This window comes from Cibotium barometz, chromosome 64, assembly GCF_041138505.1.
Source record: "Cibotium barometz isolate CiBa-2024 chromosome 64, ASM4113850v1, whole genome shotgun sequence".
In the NCBI taxonomy this organism is placed as follows: Eukaryota; Viridiplantae; Streptophyta; class Polypodiopsida; order Cyatheales; family Cibotiaceae; genus Cibotium; species Cibotium barometz.
This window is the reverse complement of record NC_141109.1, coordinates 16,662,047-16,668,046: the sequence shown is the minus strand read 5'-3', so window position 1 is coordinate 16,668,046 and position 6,000 is coordinate 16,662,047.

The following is a 6,000-nucleotide window of genomic DNA, read 5'->3' as shown; positions in this document are numbered from 1 at the left end:
AAAAGTAATAAGCACTACTAAATTTAAGGTACAGGAGCAGTTAAAGAGTATAATGATTGAGTACAATGCTAGATTAATAATGGTGAGATCAACAAAGACATATGGTTCTTCTAAGACCATGGTAGACTACATTTGTCATAGAGGAGGCAAGCCAAGAAGAAGTGGAAAGCAAAAGCGCCTGCGAACATCCAAGAAATGTGGTTGCACATTCAAAGTGCAAGTGGAGTATATAGAAGGGATGGAAGATGTTCATTTATTTGTATATCCATCACATAACGGTCACACACCGGGCACAAGAAGTGATTTATATCACCTTCCAGTTCATCCATCAGTGATTGAGTGCTGCATTCAAGATTTGTTTGATGTGGGAAGCTCTAGACATGTTTCTCAAATATCATTATCTAAACAGCGACTCCATATGGAAAAGGCTTCTCTTTTGGATTGCAAAATCTATAGGTTTTTCATGATTCCTCAAGAAATTGCCATGTTGTCATATCAAGTCCGTCACCAAGGTACTATCTTCTCCCTACAGTTTACAACCTTTGTCATAATGTTTTTGGATATTCTCTAAATTGAATACATTGCAGCTAATGTGTCAACTGATGATTGGACATCAATGTTCATGGAGGCTTTGGCTCTACAGCAACAAAATAAGGTACCACTAACTATTATTATATTTAAATCCAATATAGTCATTGATACCGAAAGTATTATTATATTTAAATCCAATATAGTCATTGATACCGAAACTATCATCAAGTTCGCTTCGTTTCTAAATGTGTAGGTGGTTTACTGTCAACCATATAATCCCCATGCAGAGAAGATCAAAGAAAGGCCTTTCATACTTATCATTCAAGATGATTGGATGTTACAAATGGCTATTCGATTTTCTCACAATAATGCATGGGCAATTGATAGTACTTTCAAAACCAACATTTATGGATTGCCTTTATTTGCTGCAGTAATACCAAATCAACTTGGTGTTGGCATGCCAATATGGTTTATGATGTGTTCATGTGATCCAGGGTCTCATCATGAGGTCATTGCTCTAGAGATGACACTAAAAATAATTATGCAAAGGATGGGTAGTGTAAGGCCTAGTGCTTTGGTTATTGATAAATGCCAACAAGAACTTGAGGCTATAACCCAAGCTGTAAATGAAGATCCTCACTCTTGGATTCTCGATGATAATGGGATTCCAAGACAAATTGCATGTCATGTGCTACTTTGTTGGTTTCATGCAAAGAAGGCATGGGTGGAGAATCTACTTCCACAAGTATGCAAGCACAACTTTCGTCGCTCTTCTTTGGAGTTTGTTGAAGTAATACTTACTTATCCTAACCCATTTTGATATCCAGGTCCCAAAAGAGAAGCGAAATGAAATTTATTCTTTGATGTCTAATTTAATGCAATGTGCTACCATAGAAGATTTTGAGGGACGCTACCAAGATCTCCTGCGAAGGTATTCATCTCATCCTAATGTGCTTCGATATGTCACAAATGGTTGGTGCGGACCTAATTGCATGTGGAAAACACGGTGGCCAAAATTTGATGTCAATACTGCAACGTGTCATGATACACATGACCATGTGACAATAGAGGAATTGTCCAAGCATATTGGAAAGCTTAAAGAAATCCTCTCCACAATTGAGCAAGTAGCGCCTACAAAAGATCCAAGGGAGATGAAAGCTGCTCTAGCACAATTGAGGGCTACTGAGGATCTACTCTTATCCGTGATGACACCAGGGAAAATCAACATGCCAGCTCGAGGAAATGTCCGACTTATTCAAGCGCATGTGACTCAAACGCGTCTTGGCCACGGAAAACCACGCAATGAAGATGATGATGTGATTACTATGGATGTTGTAGCCTCTTCAAGTCAACCAAAAAAGCCAACATGCCAAAGTGGTGTTCTTCGAAAAAGGCATCAACGTGGTAGAAGTCGAGTTCGTTTTGATAGATTTCCTCGCATATGGTGTCCACATTGCTGCACCAAAACACTATTGGTGGATCCTATAGCTATCTTCTCATGCCATACCTGCCATGCATTACTACCTTTGTCTAGGAGACATGTTAGTGAAGGAGCAGAGAAGTGTCTTCTTGGAAAATCTATTCAAGTATGTAATGATAATGATAGTTTTATGGGTATCATTTCTTCATGTCAGTATGGGTCTTCCAAAGATGAAGAGAGAATATTCATATTAAGTTCTAATGTTGCACAATTGCAACAAATCAGGGCATCTCAATTTAGAATCATACTCATGTACACTGGACATGTACCTCAAATTTTGGATTTCATCTAAACATATATTTGACTTGATCTCAATTTTAAAGTTATATGTGCATCTTTTGTCTCTCTACTAATTTCAATTCTATTACAAAGGTTACAAGTTTAATTCATCGTTGGTTAGGGTACTTTGCTTGCATAGGTCTTGTTTAATTATGATTATGACCTCTCTACAACTGGTTTTGGTTTAGGGTCTATAAGTATTAAACAAGACCTGGTTTTGATGACTGTTCTCTGGAAAACTTAATCTCGGGATCCCGAGATTAATTGTTCCAGAGAATAGCCATGAGCATTATAGTGGTTCTGGAAAAATTAATCTCGGGATCCCGAGATTAATTTTTCCAGAGAATAGCCTTAAACAACATTAAGACTCTGGCAAAATTAATCTCGGGATCCCGAGATTAATTTTTCCAGAGAATAGCCTTGAACAACATTTAGGCTCTGGAAAAATTAATCTCGGGATCCCGAGATTAATTTTTCCAGAGCCTAAATGTTGTTCAAGGCTATTCTCTGGAAAAATTAATCTCGGGATCCCGAGATTAATTTTGCCAGAGCACAACATTAAGGCTCTGGAAAAACTAAACTCGGGATCCCGAGATTAGTTTTCACAGAGAACAGTCATCAAAACTAGAACCAAGTTTAATACTTATAGACCATAACCAAAACCATGTGCACACTTATTACCCTAACCAGAAAGACCATAATCCTCACTAGACTATAATCATAGTCCTAAAGAGACCATAATCATAAGTAAACAAAACCATAGTCATAGGGGGATCGTAATCATAGTTGTAGAGAGCCCATAATCATAATTAAACAAGACCTATGCAAGCAAAGTATCCATAACCATAACCATATTTGATCATAACCATAACCATACTTGAGACCAACAACATAACCATATTTGAGACCATAACCATATTTGAGACCATAATCATAATTAAACAAGACCTATGCAAGCAAAGTATCCATAACCATAACCATATTTGAGACCATTAACCATAACCATAACCATATTTGATCATAACAATAACCATACTTGAGACCAACAACATAACCATATTTGAGACCATAACCAACAAGATCTCATGACCAAAACTATAACCAACAAGACCATAACCATAGCCATATTTGAGACTTACAACATAACCAACAAGACCATAACCATAGCCATATTTGAGACCATTAACCATAACCATAACCATATTTGATCACATAACCATAACCATACTTAAGACCAACAACATAACCATATTTGAGATCATGAACATAACCATATTTGAGACCATAACCAACAAGATCTCATGACCAAAACTATAACCAACAAGACCATAACCATATTTGAGACTTACAACATAACCAACAAGACCATAACCATAGCCATATTTGAGACCATTAACCATAACCATAACCATATTTGATCACATAACCATAACCATACTTAAGACCAACAACATAACCATATTTGAGATCATGAACATAACCATATTTGAGACTTACAACATAACCAACAAGACCATAACTATATTTGAGATCATTAACCATAACCATTACCATATATGATCACATAACCATAACCATACTTGAGACCATCAACCGTATCCCGAATCGTCATTGACATAACAATACTATGATAATAATCCAACAAAACCATGGAAAACCACTAAAAAGACCATAACCATAAACTATAAAGCCGTAATAAAAGTGTAAAGACCATAACCATAAACTATAAAGCCATGGGATCAACGGACTGCAAAGCGGGTTGAATGGAGGCCGTCCGATTTAAAACCCAAGCTCTTCATCACTAAAATCCTCACTAGATTCATTTGAAGTGTTGTCATCACTACTCTCCTCTTCAAATACATAATCCATTGTTGCATTTATGTAAACAGAACAACGAATGCTATTTAGTGAAGTACCTTATGAGTATGTAGATATACCACCATAATGGGCCTCTTAGCTTCTTGTAAGAACCCTACAACAAACATGAAGAAGAATGAAGGAGAAAAAAAGAAAAGCGCAATAGGAAACTTTTTCCTGTAAAAATTAATCTCGGGATCCCGAGATTATGGGATCCCGAGATTAGTTTGGTAGTTCGTGGCATTTACTCCATAGGTCTTGGCATTAAATTCCACCAAATATTCTTTAAGAGAATGAAATCTTTTCTGAATGCTCAGCCTTTAATGATTGTGTGTACCCTTTCGCCGCCTTTTCAACCCGATATTCAAAACTTAAAAATTAATCTCGGGATCCCGAGATTAATTTTTATCCCGAGATTAATTTTTCCAGGATCAACGGACGAAATCAAGCGACGGGGTTGTCTTTTGGTGGGCGCCCTTGATCCCATGCCTTAGACCCCGTGTAAGATAAAGCTGAGGGGGAACCTGGGTCCTGGAAGCCATGACAAAGGACACAGGTGACAGTAGCCAGCCTTGAGAAAGCATGCAGGCGACTTTCAACTCTGTGCTCAGTGGGCTGTGCAGCAGCACAGCGCTGAGAAATGAGACTACCTAGTACTTATCGACAAGCGCTGAGCAGTTTGGGGGGCTCTTAATTTGACACTCGGTAACTTGGAAGTGGGCACTGGGAAGAGCGCTAAACTGATCTTTTTATAGGCTGAAAAAGGCGCCAATTTCCAAGCCTCAAGGCTCAACTTCCGCTCAAGGTCTAAATTGTCTAATTATTAATACTGCCAACCTAGTTTCTAGATTCTAATACTGCCAACCTAGTTTCTAGATGCTACCTAGTTTCTAGATTCTAATACTGCCACACGGAAGGCTACAACTGCCCACAGTGCCGAACGGCCACTGGCCAGTCTGTCAAGTTGCAACTTGCCAACCTAAATTCTAAATTTCTAAAAACTATTAACCTATTTAGTATCACCTAATAACCTTAATGCTTAAACCTATTAATGTTACAAACTTCAAAGTTCAAACTTACAACTTACAAAGTTGAAAGTTACATGTAATAGTTGAAGGGTATTTTTAGTTTTGATGTTTTATTTGAAGGTCATGTATCAAATGATCCTTCTTGTGAAGGGTTAGACCCCCTTGAAAGGGTACTGCAACCTTCAAATTCTGGGGCTGTATTCGTTTCTCGTTTCTGGGCATTTTGACTTTAAAATACAGTCACATATTTTTAGCGATCGTTTAAAAAAAATGGATTTAAAAAAGGGGCATTTTCTCTACTATACCCTTTATTTTGAAAGGTAACCCAACCCATCAAAAATCATCCTTGGGCCGTGTCACCAAGCACCTGTTCCCATCTGCCCATGGAAATGCATGCATTCGAGTGAACAACAGCCCCTTAGTGCTCTACATCCACATCCTTATTTCTCTCCTCCTCTTCTCTTCATGATTTCCTTCTCCCACATCGCATGCTGTAGTTTCTTTCTGTTTCTCTCTCTCTCTCTCTCTCTCTCTCTCTCTCTCTCTCTCTCTCTCACGCTTGTGTGCCCACACACAAACAAAGCTTGCATTTCTCTCTCTCTCTCTCTCTCTCTCTCTCTCTCCCACACACACACACACACACACACACGGCTGGATACTCTTTTTCTCTTTCTTACCTTTGTGACAGATTTCGGTCAGAGCAACACATGTGCCCAGCCTAGGATCTGTCTCTATCTCTCTCCCTCCCTCCCTCCCTCTCTATCTCTCTCTCTCCCTCCCTCCCTCTCTATTTTTCTATGTCCGATTGAATACACAAAAGAGAAA